Below are 25006 nucleotides of genomic sequence, written 5' to 3' on the forward strand. Positions count from 1 at the left end.
TCAAGTGCGATATAAAGTTAATGCGCTCAGAATAGAATTTAATACGCTTACCGAGTAAGGGGTATAACTGAGTTTAAAGCCAGCTATGAAAGAGTTAACAAAAAATATCAATTTGGTTGAGTTTTTAATTTCAGCAATGAATTGAATTTATATACCAAAAGAAATATAAATTCATTTAGCTAAGATATCTGATTGATCAACTAAGATATTGGTAGCCACAAATTAATTAATGATTTATTGTATTTATTATTCAATAATTACTAAATAGTTCAACATTCACATTCTTTAAATTTTAAATATAACTCACTATATTTTAATGGTAAAGTAACTTTTTAAATAATTAGTTAGGCCTAACTATATATATTGAGTTAAGCTAATATAAATTAATCTATATTTAAAGCTAATATTTTGGATTACTTAATTTTATTTGTATTTTGTTGACTTCAATTACAATTCAAACTTATTTATTTATTTGGCAATTCAGTTTGAGGTGCTTTATTATTATTATTAACGAAAACTCTTTGGTATATTTTGAATGTAGTAGTATTTTCTTATACCAAATATAGCTCAAACTTTGGTTATAGTTTTCCGCTGTTTTGTTGCTTCCAATTACAATTCTTATTTATTTAGGAATTACATTTGAGGTGCTTTATTATTTTGTAATATTTAATAAATATATCTAACGAAAACTCTTTGGTATATTTTGAACGCAGTAGTATTTTAATATACCAAATATAGCCCAAACTACTCTAGTTTTAGTTTTCCGCTGTTTTATCGATTCCAATTACAATTCTTATTTATTTAGGAATTACATTTGAGATGCGTTATTATTTTGTAATATTTATATCTAACTAGAACTAACTTTGGTATATTTTAAATGTAATAGTATATAAATATACCAAATATAACTTCACTGTCTTTACTTTTGAAGTGCTTTACTATATTATTTAATATTGATATCTCTTTATCTATAAAATTTGCCATTGTAAAGAGTATTTGTACTTCGTACTTATGGGCCATCAAAAGTAAATGCTGCGGCTTTTTTGTGGTCGTGTGGGAATAACAGCAAGCGTGGTAAGCCACAGCGGAATTAGGCGGAAGCAGCAGCAACTAGTCGGCGACAAAAATAAAAATAGAGTACCCACGAAAAAAAAAAAATACAAAGCAAAAAAAAGAGAATATAGAATAAAATATTAGATGGGGAAGAGGAAACTGAACTGAACTGAACTGAACAAAAAAAAAAAAAACAGAAGAATAAAAAACTAAGCGAACCGATTGTAAGCAAAACAAACCTGTTGTAAGTAGTCATCGTCGCATTTTGTGGGCTGTTTTGTGTGTGTCTTCTGTTTATGAGCTTTAACTTGAAGAACCAAATTATGAACTATGATGCGAATTGATGGCAGAAGAACAACAAATGTGACTTGCCTCAAAAAGAAAAGAAAAAAAAAACTGAAAAAACCGACGACAACTCGTAAAAACCAGCGACAAAACAAACAAGTGGCAAAACTGATTCACATCACATCCATTTTCATTTCCAACTCGCATTTCTTATTGCCTTCCTTCCATTTGACTTCCGAACTTTCGAGTCAACATTTTATATTTGTGCTTTATGGGTTTAGCTCTCTCGAATCTGTATCTCTTGAATCTCTTTTTTTTTTTTGTGTCTGCTCATAATGAGCTAAAGCTACAAATTATGTGCATGCCGCACGAGCTTAAATCTCAAAACACAATCGTGAGCTATCAATTGAAATGTGGTATCAATGAAGCGGCGGCGATGTCGTAAAACATCTTGTTGATTCCCCAAATCTACGCCCAACTTCTAAACGATTCGTTTTTCTTGTTATTTAGTTGAGTTTTGCGTAGGTCGCTTTAAACTAAACTGTGCTGAAGAGCTTAAAGTTTTTAGCCCTCTCGATTTGCATTGGCTTCTTACTAACTGCAGCAGCATTTTGGGTGGCATCATCTACTACTGAAAGTGGGCAGTAAGCTGATCTAAGTTCTAAGCGTTTTGCTTTCAATCCGATGACAATCTGCGATTTACTCGCCTCCACACAAATTGTGAGTGGACAATTGAACAGAGAACACAGCATTTAAGAGACTGTCATCTAGAGGGAACAAGAATCGAGAATTAAGAGTTGCTCTTTTCAATATATGTATTAATAAAATCCTAGAGAGAAAAGGATCGAAAATGTATTATAGTTAAGTATTAAGAGTTTCTGTTTTCAATATATTTCAAAAATTCTAAAGAGAAGATCAATAATTAATAGAGTTAATTATTAAGAGTTTCTCTTTTTCAATAAATTGAAAAAATCCTAGAGATAAGAGATAGTAAGACTTCAGATTGTGGCTTAATTCAGTGCTTTAATTATTTTTAATAAAACATATTCTTAGTTCTATTCCGTGATAATATAACTTAAACGTAATGAGAACACATTGTTGGGCAAAGAGGATTACAACATATAAATACTAAAAAATAGCTGAGTATATGATAAATGAGCAGGGACAAAATAAAGATACATATTACTAATTAAATTATAGTTATTGCTTGAGTTACCATTTATACATTTAAGTCACGTCAAATCTTTAGCTGATTTATAATTAATAAACAAAATTTATTTACCTAGAAAGTAAAGATTAAAATGAATATAAATAATTTCAAAAATTATTTAAGAGGATTTTAGAATATGTAGAATATCTGATGGAACTTTAGTTTTTAAAAAGCAAGCGTTTAAGTGAGTATTGTAGCAACTAGCTTTCATAGCAACCAGCTTAGTGCAATTTTATAACAGCGAGCTTGCCAAAGCAGAATGTACTGAGGTAAATGCGCTGCAAATTTTGCTCAGCATATGGAATTGAAATAAAATAAACAAAAAAAGGTAAAAAATCCAAAAAAAAAAAAAGGGCGAAGAGATGCAAAATTGTTTGTTTGGTTGTTGGAAGAGGCCTGCGGGCCAGCTGGAATTTGAGTGTTTAGCCGGGTAAATGTTGCGTTTATAAATTTAAAAACCTATAATAAAGTCATTTGCTGTGGCCATGTGCAACAGGCTGACGATGCTGTTGCTGCGGGCTAAAAAAACAACAGGCAGACGACAATGAAGACGGGCAACAGACAGCAAAACAAAGAGTGTGTGAGAGAGAGAGAGAGAGGAGACTGTGGAGAAGAGATGGCAACAAGTGCAGCAACCAGCAGCAGCAGCAGCAACTGCAATTGTCTGCAACATGCTGCGCCACTGATTATTGTGTTCAATTTTAATTTGTGCAACATTTTGTGGCCGAAATGTTGCAGTGCGATGATCTGATTGTTGCAGTTGTTGAAGTCGCCAAAAAATCTTGTTGTTGTTGTTGTTATTGTCATCTGAATTTGGCCATCTTTGTGCACTGATTGCCACTTTCTTTTAACCGTTTTTTTTTGTTTTTTGTTTGTTTCCAAGCATGTCAAGAACTGTGTGAATCGATTCAATTCGATGTGAGATACGATTTGTATTGCATTCAATACAATCGGAAATAATATTCAAGTTGTTAAACACATTTTAATTAAACGTTTAGCAATTTGTTATATTGTTTTCTTACAGAGACACCCACACGGTCAGCAATTTAATTAATGATTTAATGCAAATTACAATCAGTAATAACAAAAAAAATAATCATAACAAAAGCAGCAGCTGAGCTGCCTGCGCATTTTATTTCATTTTTCAATTGAGAACTGCGCTTGAGATACAGATACTCGATACTCGATACAGATACAGATACAGTAGAGATACGTATCTGTATCTAAAAGATATAATTTTCATTTTACTCATTGTTTCTGTTGTTGTTGTTGTTGTTGCTTTCTCACAATTAAGCAGACAATTTGTTGCTGCCATTAAAAGCACACAAGCAGCAATCAAGCCAAAACAACCGAAACCAACATCGAGCCAAACAATCAACACAACAACAACAACAACAACAACACTGAACAACAACAACTCGTCTGGTAAAGCACAGGCGTAGCAAACAAACACTGTAAAACACTCTGAGCACAGCTGTGTTGTGGCGCCTTCATCTCTGTCGTATACCCTGTAATTGCATTTTAAGACGAGTGTTTACACTGTTCGCATCCAATACGATTTCATTGTCATTTCATTTTTCATAATATCATTTAATTTCATTAATTTCATGAATATTACATGAAAGAAGCTTTCCTTTGATATGATTGATCTTGAAATCGTCTCTTGTAAATATTACTTAAAATTTAAATTAGTTTTCTAGATTAGTAACTAGATTTATTTTGATATGGTTTAAAATATATTGATCTAGAAATGGCAAAATAAAAAAACGGAATTTCATTCAATTTAAATTTAAGATTTTTAGATCATGACTTAATGTTTTGCTTTCTTGGTTCAATTTTTTAGATTTGTTCATTCTTGCAACAAGATCAAAATCTAGAATTTCAAGATTGGGCAATTCAATTTTTTTTTTGTTTTTTAGAATTTCGATCTTGATTTAAAAATTAATCTATTGGTCAATTTTGTCATCAAACAAGATGTTATTCTTGATTTAAGCACGTTTATTTGAATTTGCATTTTCAAATAAATAAAGTACATTCAAATTTATAAAATGTCCGAGTGTTGTAGCAACTAGCTTTCATATCAGCCAGCTTGTAAAATTTTGTAGCAGCAATCTTTTATACATTGATATTGACATCCTTTAATCTCGAAGTGAAGAATTTCATAATTTCACTTTTTTTACATACTCTTCTTTTATTAATATAAATTCTAATATTAAATGTTATATGTGTTTGATTCTTATACAAAAATATTATCAATGTAGCAGATTTCTTAACGAAACAAATTAAAGGTGCTTAATAGATAAGTGACTATTGATTATAAGAACCTAATTTTGAAAGAATTGATTTAAATTCCCTCAAAGCAAAACCCATTAAAGCTGAAATGAATTGCGTTGCACTTTAGAAGAAATGTAGAAATTACAAAAATGCACATTAAACAACTTCTATGATTATTCAAGACTTTATTTGTTATTTGTAAAAATGGTATAATAAATATTTTTTCTCAGTGTAAATATAGTTTCGATAAATCACAATTTCGCGGCTTTTTTTTGGCCAAAATTAAATGGCAAATGGCAAATGTTTTAGCTGCTGTTTCGTCGTACCCTTCGCCTGTGGACAACAACAACATTGTCAGCGTCCAAAATGTTGATGCCAAGTGCTTTTTAATTGTCAGCCTCAAGTGCTGTTCGAATGTGCGAACTTAATAAATCTTTTTTCGATATTATTTTGTGGTCGTAATTTGACTGTGATCGTTGTTGTTGTTGCTGCTGTTGTTGGTATTTCTCATGTATGTACATGTATTTTGTATCTGGGATCTCTAACGTTGCTTTTTTTTAGTGTTTGTTTTTTGCTCGCGCGTTTTTGGGAACCGTAATTGAAGTGAGTCAAGTGACAAGACAAGACAACTTGAGCAGCTTTAGATATGCATATCAATTGCTTGAAACAATCAATTTGTCTTTGTTGCCGTCGTTATTTTTTTTCATTTCTGCTGTTCAAGCGCCCTTGGCAATCAATTTGCCACAACGGGCGGACAGTAGAGGCAAGCAAGCAGGTGGGCAGTCTGGGAAACAGGTGGCAGAGACAGACTCTGACTCTGAATCTGACTCTGGCAATGCTTCTTAGAAATTCCTTTAAGCTTTAGCATTACAGTTTCTTCGTGTATTGTATTTCTGCTAAATTTGATTGATTGTGCTATATATCTGAATAAACATTAATAATTACAAGAAGTGCTGCACTTTTAAAGGAATAAATCAGTCAGTATTTGTACTTTGAAAACAAATTTTTGTATTTCAATTATTAGTTTAATACTTTTTAATATAGTGCGCTTTAATATTTATTTATTTTTTTTTTTTTTAAAGTCCAAATAAACAAATTTAATTAGAACCCAATAAAATTCCTATGAAATGAGATTTATTTTAAATGATTTTTTATTAGAATGCAATCATATTTAAATACTTACCATGAGCTTCATTTTTTTTCTTAAGAAAATCCCAATAAACTTATTTAAAAAGAACTCAATTCAATTCTCACGAATTGAGATTTATTTTCAATGTTTTTTTTAATATATATTCAACAAAAATGGAAATTGGTCAAAACATACAAAAATATGCAGTAAACATATTTCATATATTAAGTTAAGTATATATTAAATTGATTAATTAATTTTTTATTTTTTGTTTTGTTATTCCATTCTGCATTCACATTTAATCAGAGTCGACTGAATTTACTGCACGAATGGGTGAATCAATAACAACTTTATTGAGTGTGCAGTATTTTAGTGTTCTTCGTGTTAGTTGTTGTAAGCATTTGAATGCCAAGGCTAAATCATATGCAGCCAAGTTTGGCAAACAGAACTTGTCTTGACTTGTGGGACCTGCAACTGCAACTGCAACTGAGACCAAGACTGAGACTGAGACTAAGACTGAGACTGCAACTGAAGCTTGGCAGCAGATGCGGCCAAGAAGGCAGAGAGCAGGCCGCTAATAAGCAGCAGGCAAAACAGCTGCCACCACGTTTAGTGTTGGCCAATTGAAATTGGAATTGCAGTTGTTATACCCGCTACCCATGGGGTAGAAGGGTATTATAACTTTGTGCCGACAGGAAATTTATGTAACAGGTAGAAGGAGGCATCTCCGACCCTATAAAGTATATATATTCTTGATCAGCGTCAACAGCCGAGACGATCTAGCAATATCCGTCTGTCCGTCCGTCTGTATGAAACACTGGATCTCGGAGACTATAAAAGATAGGGCTATAATTTTTTTCGACAGCATTTGTTATGTTTGCTCGCAGATCAAGTTTGTTTCAAATTTTTGTCACGCCCACTTCCGCCCCCGCAAATTAAAAAAATCGAATAACACTTTTAAAGCTAGAGTTGTGAATTTTGGTATATACAATAATTACTATAGTAGTAGGAAAGTTGGTTGCGATCAGATAAAAATTGTGGAAGTTATTAAAGAAATACTTTTGTATGGGAAAACCGTCTAATTACTAGGGGTCTTAGTTGCTTTGGTCGACAATCTGGTATTGTACCGCCTATGGTATATTTTAAATGAGGTACTATATCGATATACCACATATACCATTTGGTATATTTTAAGTATTTTTGCAGTATATTTGGTATATTTTGAGAATAATACCGCAAAATATATTGTTTTTATTCAATATGGATAGCGGGTATTTCACAGGCGAGTACACTCGACTGTAGCTTTCTTACTTGTTGTTGTTGTTGGCCAAGTGCATGGTAAGCGTACATAGATAATATTTTTATACCTGCTCCCCGTAGGATTGCAGGGTATTATAACTCTGTGCTTTTTAGCGATGTGTATAATAGGACTCATTAACTCCATAAATAATTTTATTTTTTAAATTTTTATGAATATACCAAAAATAGCTTTCGGTATATAGTAGTAGTATTTATTCGGTATATTTTTGTTTAGTACATTCTATTAATAATATCGATATACCGATATAAACAGCATCGTTTGGTATATTTTTCGAGTAATATCGATATATCATACATATATAAGGTTCGGTATATTTATGTATTTATGGTTTGTTTTACGAATAATATCGATACACCAAATATAGCTTTTTGTATGTTGTAGTATTTATTATTCGGCATATTTATTTCGTATATTCTACGAATAATATCAATAGAATAAATATAGCTTTCGGTATATTGTAGTATCTATTTGGTATATTTATTTGGTACATTTTATGAATGGAAATATATTTACCGTTATATATAGTATTTTTAGTATATTTTACGATACGGTATATTTTTGTATTTGTAATATTTATTCGGTATATTTATTTAGGTGATTTTACAAATAATATCGCACTCTGTTTTACTTTACGTAATAATGACGGGTATCTCACTATCGAGTACACTTGATTGCATCTTTCCTACTTCTTGTATATTTGGCCTGGCTGTAATACCAGTTGCCAGCATAAGCTACCTTTCAATACCCTGCCAATATATGGCTGCGGCTGTGGCTTGTGGTTTGTCGCAACCCCCCCCCCCCCCCCCCCCTCTTGGGAGGGGTATTTGCCAGCATCATAGATAGATAGATCTCTTTGCATCTAGTCTCTGCATTTGTCATTGGCGATTATGATTGTCGTCGCCCTGGCTGCAAATATATTATGGCCAGGAAATGCGAGACGAAGCGAGGCGAGTCCGATGTCCCGATGCCAACACAGCAAGTCTGGGCCCAATAAACCCGTTTTGTGCTGTCTGGTCGAGAAGAGCTGGCCAACTGGGAATCTAACGCATTAAACATTGCAGTTAATTAGTCAAAATGTTGCCCAACCGGGACAAACAACATGCGATCGCAAATGTTTCTATTAGTGAAAAGGAATCAACAAAAAAAAGAAAGAAAGAAAATTGCTTCGTTATCGTTAGTTTATTGTTTGCCCCGCACTAAAATCTTTGAACCTATGCATGCATCCTTTCAGTCAGTCATTTCATTCACTCCTTCAGTCAGTTAGCTCGTCAGCCTCTTAGCCGAAAATAGCAAAAAAAAAAATTGATGAGGCCAATTCGCCGAGCGATCATAATATTCGTCTATTTATGAGTGTGCGCGATAACTTCAGCTGCAATTTGTATCGAGTGCCTCTAACGGCAATATCGATGGATGGGTTATAAATGCAACACTGTTTGACGCTGCATGCAACCGAGTGGTCATAAATCGATAACAACTGGAGTAATCGCCATGACAAGCTTGTTGTGATCATTACAATAAGTCAGCGAACAATTTGTATGCTGCCAGTTCAATTGACATTTATCGATAACAGCATCTCTCATATGCAAATCGATTTACTCGCATATCGATGGAATGAATCGCATACTTTGAGACATTTTATCAATATCTGATATGCCTTATAATCTTACTAATCAGTTTACTATTACTATTACGTGAATTACCTTTTATCATTACCATGGAAGAATACAATCCTACTAATCAGTTTATCAATTACTATTACAAGAAATCGATAACGTGGTGTTATCGATTTTTGAATTATCTTTTCATTATGATAGAAAAATACAATCTTACTAATCAGTTTGTTGATTACTATTAAAATAAACCGATAACATTTTGTTATCGATTTTTAAATTATCTTTTCATTATGATAGAAAAATACAATCTTACTAATCAGTTTATCAATTACTATTACAAGAAATCGATAACGTGGTGTTATCGATTTTTGAATTATCTTTTTATTATGATAAAAAAAATGATGCCTTACTTATAAAACTATTAAACATTTTTCAATCGAAATTTATCGATATTTTTATTTATTTATCGATAATGCATATACTTCACTTCACTTGGTCAACTTAAGTGCTAAAACTATTCCATTGAAAATATGCTGCATTTATTTTTTTTTTGTATTTATCGATAATAGTATTCAAATGACTATCGATAAATGTAATGAGCTAAAACCAGTTGGGTGCATTTTGTTTCGCCTACGTATTTCACGCACTTTATTGTGTTCTCGATAACGTGGGACTGACATGCGACAGGCGTTTTCTTGCCACATTTGATAAGTGGCAATTAATTGAGTTTTGGCATAAAGTGCAATAATTTATTGGCCGACACTTTCCAACAGACGAGCGGCGGGCGCTAAAGAAACCAACAATCAATTGAGCATAATCGAAAACTTGTGCTCCAATTTGTGGCGAGTGCTTCTAACGGCAATCGATAAATGCAAATTTGCCATCAACACAATGTTGCTGGCTGCAAATGCTGCGGCAAACGTTTGCCGCTAACTTACTACTTGGCCAGCAAGGAAGAAGTCAACCTGCCAACGTCTCTTCTCGCAGTTGCAGTTGCATTTTGTATTTGCATAAGATAAGTTTTGCACTCTATAGAAGTAAACTGGCTAAATACATACATACATATATATATGGTACATTACAATTCTATATATGTGTAGACACATTACTTTTTTGATTTTTTGTTTTCTCAATTTGCAAGTATGTGTATGAATATATTCAATCGTGTTTTTATATTCATTTGTTTGCTCAGCATGCACAACACGTAGTATTCAAGCGCTGTCTCAGCATTTCTATTGTTCGTGCGAAGCATCAGGAGAAGAGTCTATGATTGGAGCATACCAAGCAGTCCCAGACACTGGGGATTGTTTTCTGCGAGTCGGGAAAATAATATAGTACAACTATAGCATAAAAGCTTATAGGCAAATATAGCAGCTCGCTTTTGGCTAATTGATTTTCATACTCGCTATGAATAATATGCAAATCATTTGTGTGAAAATGGAAAATGGAATGAAACGTTGTCAAAGTAAGTTTCAAAATTAATTATTGAGAAAAGTTTAATGATCAGCAAGATTAGTTTAAAAAATACCAAAAAAATATAGTGGGCGGAGTAGAATTTCAGCTACTTTATAAATTACAATAGAAATTTCCATTATATTACAATAATTAATACAAACATTCTATTTTTTGAAAGTTTAACTTATAGCGTAACAAAACTAAATGAGAAAACTTGTGAAAAACATTTGGAAAACAAAATTAGATATTTCAATAATCGGTGCAACTTGTTATTTAATTATTTTAAGATTTTATTTGAAGTACATAAGTTTCAGAATTTAAAATCAGTTTGAAAAGTATTTCAAACAAATGTCAGAAGAGTTTATTATGCATAAATAGTAAGGGAAGTATTTCGATTTCGAAATTGTGCTGTGTGGTTTATAGACGCCGTTAAATATCAGTTAAATGGATGCACGCTTCTATCGATTGTGAATACACGAGTAGTATTCGTTAATGGGTGCTCTCTTTTCGGTGTACTCACAGTCGTTATTCGCAGTCTTTATTCGTATTCGTAACAGGCAAAGTCTTCTGCTGATGTTGTTATTGTTGTTGTTGTTGTTCTGGCACGCTTGTAGTGCAAATTTAAACATCAAATTGATTTGAACATGAACGAAATCTATAAGAACACAACATGCAGCAAGAGCAACAACGATTTCAATTGTCTGTGGCACGTTATCAGCTGCAACAAGAGCAAGAGCAAGAGCAGCATGGCGACGTCAGTCAGGCAGTCAGGTTACATAGATAAAGCTAAAGTGTTTACGATCTGTTTAGTGTGGTGCTTGGAATTGCTTGCAAACCACAGGCCATGCAGCATGCACCATGCAGCACGTTGCACGTTGCACGAGCGAAGCTGCAACGCTTCTTTTTTGTTATACCCGCTACCCGCATAGGGTAGAAGGGTATGATAAATTTGTGACTCCATGAAATGTGTGCTCCAGCTCCATAAAGTATGTATTGTATATATATTTTTGATCAGCTGAATCGATATAGCCACGTCCGTCTGTCTGCCTGTCCTTCCGTCTAAACACCTAGATCTCAGAGACTATAAGAGATATAGATATAATTTTCAGACAGATCAACTTTGCTTCCAATTTTTGCCACTTCATCGATATACCAAAATGAGATCTGCCGTATATTTTAGTATTATTGTGGTACATTGTTTGGTATATTTTGATTTTTATATGATATTTCGAATGTAGTATCATATCGATATACCAAATATGGTATGCGGTATATTTCAGTATTTTGTGGTATATTATTTGGTATATCTTAACAGATCAACTTTGCTTCCAATTTTTGCCACTTCATCGATATACCAAAATGAGATCTGCCGTATATTTTAGTATTATTGTGGTACATTGTTTGGTATATTTTGATTTTTATATGATATTTCGAATGTAGTATCATATCGATATACCAAATATGGTATGCGGTATATTTCAGTATTTTGTGGTATATTATTTGGTATATCTTAACAGATCAACTTTGCTTCCAATTTTTGCCACTTCAGCGATATACCAAAATGAGGTCTGCCGTATATTTTAGTATTCTTGTGGTATATTGTTTGGTATATTTAGATTTTTATGATATATTTCGATATACCAAATATGGTATGCGGTATATTTCAGTATTTTTGTGGTATATTATTTGGTATATTTTAAAAATACCGCACTGTTTTGTTCAAATTCACAAGGCCTGTGACATATTTTCGTATTTTTGTGGTATATTATTTGGTACATCTGGTATATTTTGACCTGTAGGGTATATTTTGAATGTAGTACTTTAGCGATATATCAAATATGGTAAACTTTAGTATTTTTGCGGTATATTATTTGGTATATACGAATGAAAACTACTGCACTGTTTCGCTTTTATTCAAAATGTGTAGCGGGTATTTCAAAGTTGAGCACACTCGACTGTAGCTTTGTTACTTGTTTCTTTTTTTTTTGTGTTGCTGCTAAAGTTGACTTTGGCAGTCAGTGGGGCTCTGTGCCGTCGTCGTCGTCTTCGTTGCAAGTCGACGATCTGGAAAAACTTGTAACCTTGCAGCCTTGTCATCATCATCATGTGCAGCAGAGGTTGTGTGGCAGCTGGACAACAACAGCTACAGCTACAGCAACAGCAACCACAACAAAAAGAGCCACCAAACGAAGCAAGCGAACCACCGACCGCGCAAATCTTGTTAGCATTTTTCAGCCATTTCCTTTTTGCAACAAACTCACTGCGAGAGTGTGCTAGTGTGTGTGCGTGTGTGAGTGTTTGTGTGTGTGGCTTGCTGCTAAAATTATGTTCGATATCAATTTCGCGTGGACACATGCCAAGCGACACGCAACGCCACCAAACACGCGCACCACATTTCTCTCTCTCTCTTGCTCTTTCTCTCTCTCTCTTCGACATAACATAATACCATCTTGGCTTTGGTTTCAAATAAAATACAAATACATATCTAAAAATGCCAGCGGAATGTAATTGAAAAAAAAAAAACAACAAAAAACTGAAAACTGAAAAAAAGAAATAAACTAAAGAAGTTGTCTGGGCGAGCAGCCAAAGTTGTTGCCGTCTTTTTGCTTGTTGCCTCTACTGCCCTCTATAAGGCAAGCTTGAAACGGGATGCGGTACTGTGGGAAGTAATTACGGCATACGGATAACACACACAGGCAACTTTGTCTTCGATATCGACGACTACAACTGCAAAACTTGCAGCTCTAAAATTAGCGTACGCATTGGGTAAATACTCACTTTAGGATTTGTGCGTGCGTTCTTCAGCTTCTTTGCTCTTTCTTCTTCTTTGTGGCGATACTCTGCAATATTGAAGGTTGCTTGAATTTACAGTTTAGATTGTGACAAAGATGTAAGAGTATTGGTTAATTTAATAAACTTCAATACGATGAAATGAATTCAGTAAATTGCCTAAATGCATGCATTGTTTTCCCACTAAAATGTATATACCGAAAAAATACTGAATTATATGATATACTAATATACTAGCTCATTATCAATATAGAAATTAATAAGAAAAATCATATTTTAAATTTTCTTACTAAAATTTATATACTTAAAAAATACTAAAATATACTGGAGACTATATTTGGTATATTAATATACTAACGCATTATAAATATACAAAATAAAGAGAAAATAAATAAATCACTAAAAAGTATATACCGAAAAAATACTGAATTATATATTATACTATATACTAGCTCATTATCAATATAGAATTTAATATGAAAATTCATATTTTAAATTTTCTTACTAAAATTTATATACTTAAAAAATACTAAAATATACTGGAGACTATATTTGGTACATTAGTATGCTAACGCATTATAAATATACAAAATAAAGAGAAGATAAATAAATTACCGCAATGTTTTCTCACTAAAATTTATATACCGAAAAAATACTGATATACCAAAGACTATATTTGGTATATTGATATATATGCAGTCAAAATATACAAATCCGCAAGGAAGATTTTTGAAAATACTTCTACTAAAAAGTACTTAAATATGCCGAAGACTATATTTGGTATATTGATATACTAACGCATTAAGAATATACAAAATATGTAGAAAATTAGTACATTCAATGTGCAAAGAAGACTTCTAAAAATACTTCCACTAATATTGCAGTGTATTTGGCATGCTTCTTCCTTGATGATGCATCAAATATTTCCTGATGCTGCCGCAGTTGTTATATGCAGTTGTTGCTTGGCTTTCGGTTTGATTCCGCTTGGTATTTGGCCGATAGCGATGGATGCTCTTTTTAGAAGCAGCGTCGTGGGCGTGGCACCTTACTAGGGGAAGTGGGAAGTTGCGCAAAAAAAAGGAGAAAAAATGTTAAAAGATTGCCAACGCGCAATCTAGCAACTTCTCACTCAACTTCTCTTCCCGGAGCAGTAGCCAATCATAACATAAGAGTTTGCTTAGCATTGATATATTGAAGCGATGCAAATCGAAAGAACAAAACTTACAACTGCAGAATACGAGAATGTTGCATACATCGAATCGAATCGAATGTGGGCAACGTGGGCACTAAAGACGCTCGTTGCCGTTGTTTGCTGTTAGTGTTAACAAAGTCTTTAAGGCGGGAAATTATTTAAATTTAGTGCTAGTTTTTGACAGTTAATGCATGAGAATGGGCTGAAAATTGTCATAGAAATGTGGTAGACAAAAATATGATTGAGTAAATATTAAATAATATTTGAAATTAGTATTGGAAAAGTACATAGTTCTAAATTACAAAATAAACTGATAATTAAAGTTCTCCAATGTATTCCACAATAACTCTTTATTAAGTATTTAGAATATAAGTGAAATGTTTATGATTTAAAATTTAAAGAAAGGAAAACAAAAACATTTGATTTTGACAACATTTTTCTACTTTTTAGAAGAGCAGATTACAGAAATGTTTATTAAATTTTTGATAGCATTAGATTGTTATAGTTTTCAAATTAATTGCTTATTATTAGAATTCTTTAAGATAAAAATATCACTGAGAAAGGAAGCTTTTAAACATTTGCAAAGCAAAGATTCTAATAATAATGTAAAATATATTTGAATACTTGTAGCTGAGCTATTATTTAAAGCTAATGGCAACATCTTGAGTTGCATGAGGTAATTCATATGCGAGTATTTGGATGCGAGTAATGCATGTGTTTTAGCATATATGCAAAAATCATGCATTTCAAAGTCAATAATATACTGGAATATGTTAAATCGGCAATTTTTCGCTTCATAGTTGATGGCGGCGATGCTTAACAATGTTGAGAGCCAAGTTCAGTTGAGTTAAGTTCGAGGTGTTGTGTGTGTGGCTGCTTAGAGGCAAACTTAGAGCCAAAGATGTAGGTCATTTCACTTAGGATCCGCTGCAACACGCCCCAAACTCAAACACACACACACACCAACCAACACATTGCCACCTTGGGCCAGAGAGTTTTGAATGTGGCTGACTGCACGCTTTGAACGTTTAGCGTGCCATGGATGGCCATCCATTTTGGCCATTTTGGTTAGCCATATATTTAGGCGGCTCTCGATGCGCTAATAAAGTGCTCAAAACTCATACAGGTGTATGTGTGCCTGTGTGTGTGTGTGTGTGCGTGCAACTGATGCATAAATATGCAGTCTTCATAACGCTGCCTTGAATGATGAGTGCTGCTGCTTGCTTGCATGAGTCTCAGTCTTGGCTAAACTTCCCTCGACTTTTGATACCCGATACACGTGGGGTAGAAATAGTGTTGTTGCTTTGCTTCACAGTGCGGTATATAGTTTAGTATACTTTTAATACTATATCGATATACCAAGTATAGGCTGCGTTTTAGCTTGGTATTTTTCCGTTTAAATTTCTTAGCTACTAAATTTTGTGCTCTATGGTATATTTTCGTAATGGCGGTACTATAAGAAGACTTCATTAAATTGTGGTATATTTGGTATATATTGTTAGCTGGTATATTTTGTGTCTTATGGTATATTTCTTTATATGTGGTACCATTTCGATATAGCATTGTTTATTGTTTAGTATATTGTTTAGTATATTTTTAATACTATATCGATATACCAAGTATAGGCTGCGTTTTAGCTTGTTGGTATTTTTTCGTTTCAATTTCTTAGCAACTAAATTTTGTGCTCTATGGTATATTTTGCATATGCGGTACTATAATAAGACCTCATTAAAGTGTGGTATATTTGGTATATATTGTTAGCTGGTATATTTTGTGTGTTTATGGTATATTTCTTTATATGTGGTACCATTTCGATATATCATTGTTTATTGTTTAGTATATTGTTTAGTATATTTTTAATACTATATCGATATACCAAGTATAGGCTGCGTTTTAGCTTGGTATTTTTGCGTTTAAATTTCTTAACTACTAAATTTTGTGCTCTATGGTATATTTTTGCATATGCGGTACTATAATAAGACCTCATTAAAGTGTGGTATATTTGGTATATATTGTTAGCTGGTATATTTTGCGTTTTATGTTATATTTCTTTATATATGATACCATTTAGATATACCAAATATACCATACATATATTTTGTACGCGGTATTATACCGATATACCAAATATACATTTTGTTATAGATTGGTATTTTTTGGTATATTTTTTACCAACTATAGCTTTATAATAATTTTGGTATTTTTGGTATATTATTTTGGTATATTTTACGAACAATATCGATATACTAAAACTATTCGCTAGAGTGTGGTATTTTTTCGGTATATTTTGTTAGCTGGTATATTTTATTGTTCAATAGTATATTTTTAATACCACACTGTTTTGGCTTTATAACATAGTTAGCGGGTATCTCGCAGTCGAGCGCACTGTCGACTGTAGTTTTTTTTTTTTTACTTGTGTCTTTTGTTGTTTTGTTTGTTGTCGGCAGCTCGATCATTTTTGCTTTTATCTCTGGCAGCGAGCGTAGAACATTTTAGATATCTGTGGCAAATGCATAAAATCTTATAATTTGCGCACGTGTTAATCAGACATTGCGCTGCACTCGATTAAAAGCGCCGCCGCGCCAAGTTGCCCCGTTGCCCCGTTGCAACATGCCTCGCAGCATCGCTCTCAGCTACCGCCATAAAAGCAGTCTGCCAGACAGAGAATTGAATGACTGTCGAGTGTCGAGTGTGTTGCAGCCACGTTGCATGGCTGCATGGCGGCTAAGTAACAATTTTAGGCTAATGATGTGCTCATATTTAAGTTAGGTTGCAACGCTTTTAGTGCAAGGCATAATTCAAGTGCAGCATCAGCCTGCATAGTTTAGTATACCCTATAAAATTATGAAATATATACTTTGCTGATTCTCTGAACACGTTTCAACAAATTACAGGCCATATTCTTATGTGTGTTGTTTAACTTTAGTGTCGCCTATAAATTTTTGAGTGCTGCATTTTGTTTAATTTTCTAATTTATTCATAATTGGCGATTCGCATAAAAGATGAACAGTTGCTTCACACAATCCGACAAGTTTGAGCAGAACTAAATTCAAGATTAAATTCAACTATGAAATATTGTAGAACTTAATCGAATAATATGCAATTGAATTATAGATTACTAAAAGAAAATAAATCAAGGAATTGAAGTTTATATTAAATTATAAAATATAGAACATATTCATTAAATTTAATACAATCACAATTAATATAAACTAGCGTAATGATTGACAAAAGGTTAGGGCTCTTAAAATAAATAACAAGAGATAAATTAATAGGAAGGAATTATCGAAAAAATGTAATTGAAATTTCGAATGGCAAAAAAAAACTGTATATTTGGAGAATTTTGAAAAAATACTCAAATATACCTAAGGCTACAGTTAAAATGCTATATTATGATATAGCCTTCGGTATATTACAGTATTTTCTTCAGAATATAAATATGGTATATTTTAAAAAATTTATCTATATTTTGTATGTATTACAGTAAAATGCTTTATTTTGATATAGCCTTCGGTATATTGTAGTATTTTTTCGGTATATTAATATGGTATATTTTAAGATGGCTGCTGCAGTTGGTGCTTTGCTGCTTTGGGCTAAGAAAGTTGTATATTTTATAAAAATACTGAAATATACCGAGCGCTATATTTGGTATAGATGTACTTTGAAGTATTATATTTTGATGTAGTCTTCGGTATTTTACAGTATTTTCTTCAGAATATAAATATGGTATTTTTTAAAAAATTTAGCTATATTTTGTAAGTAGATATAGTATTACAGTAAAATGCTTTATTTTGATATAGCCTTCGGTATATTGTAGTATTTTTTTGGTATATTAATATGGTATATTTTAAGATGGCTGCTTTGGGCTAAGAAAGTTGTATATATTATAAAAAATACTGAAATATACCGAGGGATATATTTGGTATAGATGTACCTTGAAATATTATATTTTGATGTAGCCTTCAGCATATTAAATTTGTAATGGGAACAAAGTGCGGTTTAATTCTTTAAATATACCGGTTTTTTTTTCAGTATATTAATATGATATATATGTTATTTAGAATAATACCGCACATTGCTCTTATTACAGATTAGTAGCGGTAATCTCACATTCCAGCACGCACAGTTGACCGTTGGTTTTTTTACATGTTCTAATTAAACATATTAAATTACAGAAGAGCAATGTAAACAAAAACCTGTACATTTTTTTAATTGATAATAATTTTTTTTTTTAGAAATTTTAGTGAGAGTTGCAAAGAGGTGTTCATAAAAAGTATGAGGAGCTGCTTAGTCAAAGTTAAATGATATGATTCGATTTAAGAAGTTGATTCAGATATTATATTGGCAGCAATGTTCTTTTTGCTGTCGCACTTTACAGGGTATCTATCTGTGTGTGTCGCAGCTTCTGTGCTGTGTGGATGCTGCGCTCAGGTGTGGCTTGCACTCAGGTGCTGTGCTGTGTTGTTGTTTGGAGTTTGGGGTTTGGGGCACGATGCTGGCGAGAAGACCGCATGCTGTTGCATTTAATGATTGCACGCCTTGACTTTGGCAATAAAACAAATTTGTGCCCATAATTTTCGAAATTCAAATAACAAATGCAGCTAGCCGCTGCACTCGCAGTTGCTGCAACGTTTGGTTGCACTGAAGATGGCGATGGGAGATGGTGAGATGGCGAGATGCTGATTCTTCGACTCTCCGATTTCGTCTTCTGGTCTGTGTGTGTGTGTTTGTGTGTGTGCTTGCCAACTTGTTTGCATTGAAAATTTATTGTTACGCAGTTTGGCCACTGGAATGGCCGGAGATGGCAAATGTAGCTGCTGCTTGGCCAACGATTTATGGCATTGCTGCAATTGTTGCCAACTGTAAATGCTGCGGCAAACAAGTCAATTGAATTTATTTCGTTTATAAATTGCCTGGCAACCAACAACAGCAACAGCAGCAGCAGCAGCTGGCTCTTGGCCAACGCCTCAAGTGTCAATTGGATCTCGCCAGTTGCCAAGTTGCCGAGTTGCCAAGCTGATTGAATGCACACGCGTTGCCAAGACAAATCACAGCAACGATTTGACAGCATTTCGTTTGTTTTGCCAACAATTCTTGCTATTCTTCTTCTTGTTGCTGCTGCTGCTGCTGAAAGTCTCTCTCTCTCTCTTGCAAATCTCTTGCAAATGTCACAAATCTATGCAGCTTACAACAACTACAGTTGTCTGTAGTCTTCTTCCTTTTGCTTTGCCTGCTTGCAGCTGTGCCACATGCCGTGATTTACGCTTTTTCCGCTTGCTGTTTGTTTGTTTGTTTGTTGTCGTGTTGCTCGCTGCTTTGCTGTCTGCCTGTCTAGTTATTGTTGTCGCCACGACTACTTCGACTGCTTTGACTTCGACTGCTGCTGCTGCTGCTGTTTGCTTTCTGCGGTCACATAAACCAATTTGCATATGACTTAAAAACTTCCTTTCACAAAAAACCTGGAACTTTCAAATTGCGAGCACAACGCACAAAATACACACATAACACATACACACACACACACACACATACACACAACTCACACACACAGTTAAGCCACACAAATGTCTAACACACAGTCGAAAGATTCACTCAAAGATTTATTGTAAAATTAGCGCAAAAAAAAAACGCCTTTGAATTTCCTTGCTAGCCATACAAAAAACTTAGGCAACGAACTTGCTTTCACAACACACACACACACACACAGCTGCATACACATGCTAGTTGACGTAGCGCCGCTTAACAAATTATTGATTTATTGCCAAAAGACTTCAAATAATAATAAACCACACACAAACACTAACACTTGACCATTTGAATACCCTAAAATTGAGTTGTAGTCGCAAAAAGAAAAACAAAACCTGATGATCGTCTGTGATTAGACATATACCCTGCCATTAGTTGAAATGGAAGGGCATACTAAATAGCTGAATGCAAGCAAATCTGCTGGATAACTAAAAATTGCTTTAAAATTCGGTTTACGAAAAGTACTGTATAGTCTGTGATGTAAATAAATGAAGGAATAATCGAATATATTTAAAAGAAATACGGCAAGGAACGTCTGATGTAGTCAGGGCTTGGCTTGAAATATACCAAATGCTATATTTGGTATGTAAATTTAGTACTTAAGTGTATAATACAGTTTTTTAGTATATTAATACAGTATATTTTAATATGGTCTGTTTAAAATAAGAGAAGCTAAATGCGAGTTTTTTTGGATTTATAAAAAGTATTTCAATCAATTTTATTTTAAAAATGTCATTTGAATTCCTACAAAAAATCCCTTCACAAATTCTGAATGTAAATTTTTATGCAATTTTAAAAAGTACCAAAATTGCTTAGAAAGGTGTGATAAAAACATTTAAAATAAAATAAAAAATAGTATAACATAAAAAGCATATTTTATTTGTCAATTTACTTTTTACTTTTTTAATTTTAAAGAAGAATACTTGTGACTATTATATTGAAATTTGTAAAACATACTTTCTAATTAAGTTCTTTAGAATAAAATGAAGTTAAAAAAAGTCACATTAAATTTCAATTTTTTTACTTTGTACAAATTCGAAATATACAAAAGTTTTTTTTTTTTTGTAATTTTGGAAAGTTTAAATCGAAATCAAAAATCCTTGCTTTATCAATATTTGAATGAATTGTTAGGATATCAATCAAGTCAAGTTGATCGAGAGCATTTAGCTGTTTGATTCTTTGCAGCGTTCGAGTTGACAACGTTTTGTGATCTGATCATAAAATACGTGCTCGTTAGTCTGTCTATCAGTCTGTCTGTCTATATATACACTATATATGCTCATATATGCATAATGGGTTTATCTCTATAAGTCTGCGCGCGCACACTGCACATAAAAATGAAGATCTCGGCTTTGCCCCCGGAGGCCATTTGATGGGACGATCATAAAAATGTTTAAGTGCCATACAATTAGTCATGACATTTGCCATAAAACATTCAAACTCTGTCGCCGCAGCATAAAACCACAAAAAAACAAAAACAATTTTATGTTGTCTTTTGGGCCAAGTGTTTGTGCTTTTTTTTTGTAGATTCTTTTGGTAGGATAAAAGCTGAAGGACAAAACGCAAAGGGAACATTTTTTGGGGTAAACATGAAGCTAGTATTAATGCAATAGATAATGGAGACGAAAAAGTTGAATCTTCTTAATTTATAAACAGAGAGAAAAAAAGAAGATTGTAAATCTTGATTTAAAAACTTTGTGATCTTAAAAAAAATTCTTCAAACTAAATTTTTAGGTTGAAAAAATCGAATAAGAAAATTTTCTTCTTCAATTATCGTTTTGAGTTTAAATAAGCTTCTTTTAAAAAAGAAAAGATTTTAAATTCAAAATCTTTGTTTTCGTTTATAAAAATGCTAGAATTCTCTTCCTTGAAAGTTAGTTAGTTAGTTAGTTAGTTGTAACTAATCTTTAAAAAATTTGGACAACATTCAATAATTTTATAAATAGTGTATATAAAAAGAACACGAAATATCTAAATTTTAGAAATTTTGGCTTCTATTTAAGATTTTGCCTTCTTGGCTCAATTTTGACATTATATTGTATATTGTATTCTAATTAGGATCTCTGTTTGTGTAAGCTTCTTGTCTTTAAATTAGGAGTAAATCGAAGTAAGAAATACAACGTTTGAATTGCTGCAAATATTTGATTTATTTATTTAACAGTTAAGCTAACTCAATTAATAATAATTTACATGAAGTTATTGAAGTCATAAATTATACGAAGTTAACATATTTGATTAATTGCATTTATCTTTATTATTCAATTTCAGATGCAAATATTTGATGCTGTCCTCGAAGATTTGGGCAAGTTTAAAGATTTTGTTATTATGATAAAATATCGATTTGATCGATTATTAAAATATTGATTTTTCAATGATTTACATGTATCAAATATAAATAGAGGCAACAAAAGCACTTCAAATTTATTTATTCTATGATCTTTTAAGTTCTTTATACAAATTGCAATAATTTTGAATGTTCTTCCAACGTTCATTCACTTGCATCAATAATATGAGCGAAACATAAATTGCATGGCAATTAAAGACGATTACATTAATTTGCATACATTGAAAGAGAGTGTTCTACTGTTGTTGTGGTTGCTGTCACAATGGCAACTGTTGCTCGAATGCATTACAGAAATGCCAGCGAGTGACTTATTGACGCAGCATGATACACGATATTGCGGCAGCAACAATTACACACGACTTTAAACTGGACGATAGATGTGGGCATACATATGGATGAATGGATAAATGCATAGATGGATGGATCGATGGCTAGATGGATGCAACAACAACAACTGCTCACAGGAGTCTACAACAATGAGACAATGACAACTTGGTGCGTCAGCTCACGTACGCAATTGCTTTGATGATTGGAAAAATCGAAAGAAAATACCATTCGACGACCATTCTCAAAGGCTGCCATGGTTGCTGCTATGGCCCGTTGACAACGCCCGTTGCCAGCCGTTGTCCATAACCGACTCCTCTTCGCTTTGCAGCAGCAGCAACAGACATAGCTCCACATAGTTCATTGAGGCAGCAATTCCACGAAAGTGATTGATTACAATCGAAATGCAGGCAAAGCGATCAATTAAAACGACTGATGATGATCAATTATCGGCAAGTTGTACAAGAAGATCAACAACAACAACAGCAGCCACAGAGCAAAAGATTCAAGTCCAACTTCCAAGTCAAAGTCATCGTCAGAGATTTTACCGCCGCCAACTTGCCACTTGATACACAAAGTCAAAGTCAAAGCAAAGTCCACGATGACTTGGCCAATGCAACAGCCAGCGAATGCATTAAAATAATCGTCATCGTCATCGTCATCGTTGTTGTTGTCGTTGTTGTTGTCGTTGTTGTTGTCGTTGTCGTTGTCGCAGTTGATGTTGTTGCTGTTGTTGCTGTCGTTGTCTTTCTCAGTCTCATTCTCATTCTCGTCATCGCTGCTTGTCATTGCCTAGCTCAACTTCTTTTGCTTCGTTTACTTCGCTTCGTGTTGTGTTTTTCTTAACGTTTTTTTTTTGCCGTTGCTGTTATTGCAACAATTTTAACACATCATAAAGCGGCTTAAAGTGTTCGCCCAGCCGCACGCCTTGATCTTGCTATTGCTCTCACTCTTCTTCTTCCTCTTTCTCTTCTTCTTCGAGTTCTTTCTTTTTGCCGCTCGTCAGCCTTGAGATTTCTTCTTTCTCCGCGCCTTTTCTCCATGCCCCGCATTACATAAGGCTCTCGCTCCCTCAATTATATAACATTCACTGCTCTCTAATGTGCAGTCGAAAGTTCAACTGACCCAACGATTGACTGCATGATTGATTCACTGTTTGATTGATCATAGTTTTACTCAACTTATGTTTTATTTCAAACAATTGTTCTTTATATATTTGCATGAACTTAATTGAAATTGAATTTATATATTTGAATTGTATCGAAAGTTCAACTGACCCAACGATTGATTGCATGATTGATTCACTGTTTGATTGATCATAGTTTCACTTAACTTATGTTTTTTTTTCAAACAATTGTTCTTTATATATTTGCAAGAATTTAATTGAAATTGAATTTATATATATGTATTTATATATTTGAATTGTATCGAAAGTTCAACTGACCCAACGATTGACTGCATGATTGATTCACTGTTTGATTGATCATAGTTTTACTCAACTTATGTTTTTTTTTCAAACAATTGTTCTTTATATATTTGCATGAATTTTATTGAAATTGAATTTATATATTTGAATTGTATCGAAAGTTCAACTGACCCAACGATTGATTGCATGATTGATTCACTGTTTGATTGATCATAGTTTTACTCAACTAATGTTTTTTTCAAACAATTGTTATTTATATATTTGCATGAATTTAATTGAAATTGAATTTATATATATTTATATATTTGAATTGTATCGAAAGTTCAACTGACCCAACGATTGATTGCATGATTGATTCACTGTTTGATTGATCATAGTTTTACTCAACTTATGTTTTTGTTTTAAACAATTGTTCTTTATATATTTGCATGAATTTAATTGAAATTGAATTTATATTTATTTATATATTTGAATTGTATCTTCCACTGATTGACTGTCAATTTGTTTTACTTTTAAATTTTCTATGATTGAGTGCAATTTCTATTAAAATCCTTATTAACGACTGACTAACTAATTCATTAAATTTAGTTCTCTTAATTGCTTTCATTTATTTTCGTTCTTTTAGTTTAACTTATTGATTGATTGACTGATTGATTGACATCTGCATCTTGGTTAAAAATAACTTTAAACTTTATTTATGATTGACTTTCTTATTGAACTTAGTTCTTTGGCTAAGTGGCAATTCATTAAATCTGCAATAAACCCCAATAAGCTAATTAAATAATTAATTAACTGATTGATTGACTTCTGTACTTCAGCTAAGGATTTGATATACCCTGATTTATGATTAACTAGCTGATTGAAGTGATTTGCTTGACTTGTCGTCAATTGTCGCGGTTTCTTAACTCGCTAGTATTATTAATATTGGTAATTTATTTGAGAATTGACCGATTGATACCGTTAATTAGGCAGTTCATGATATGATTGACTGATTGATTGATTACTGTACTTTATTTATCTTTTACTATCTGATTGAATTAATGTAAATTGTTATTTTGTGTTTT

At 32.9% G+C, this 25006-nt stretch overlaps 1 long non-coding RNA gene across 1 annotated transcript in view; it reads left to right on the top strand.

Annotated features, from left to right (window-relative positions):
• Nucleotides 1–22156, top strand: part of LOC127565473 (uncharacterized) — a 106321-nt gene extending 84165 nt beyond the window's left edge. The window contains exon 5 of the long non-coding RNA XR_007954783.1: nt 22117–22156. This is a non-coding gene — a long non-coding RNA (uncharacterized LOC127565473). The remainder of the gene's footprint in view (nt 1–22116) is intronic.
• Nucleotides 22157–25006: the final 2850 nt, after the last annotated feature.

Source organism: Drosophila albomicans, chromosome X (assembly GCF_009650485.2).
Source record: "Drosophila albomicans strain 15112-1751.03 chromosome X, ASM965048v2, whole genome shotgun sequence".
NCBI lineage: Eukaryota > Metazoa > Arthropoda > Insecta > Diptera > Drosophilidae > Drosophila > Drosophila albomicans.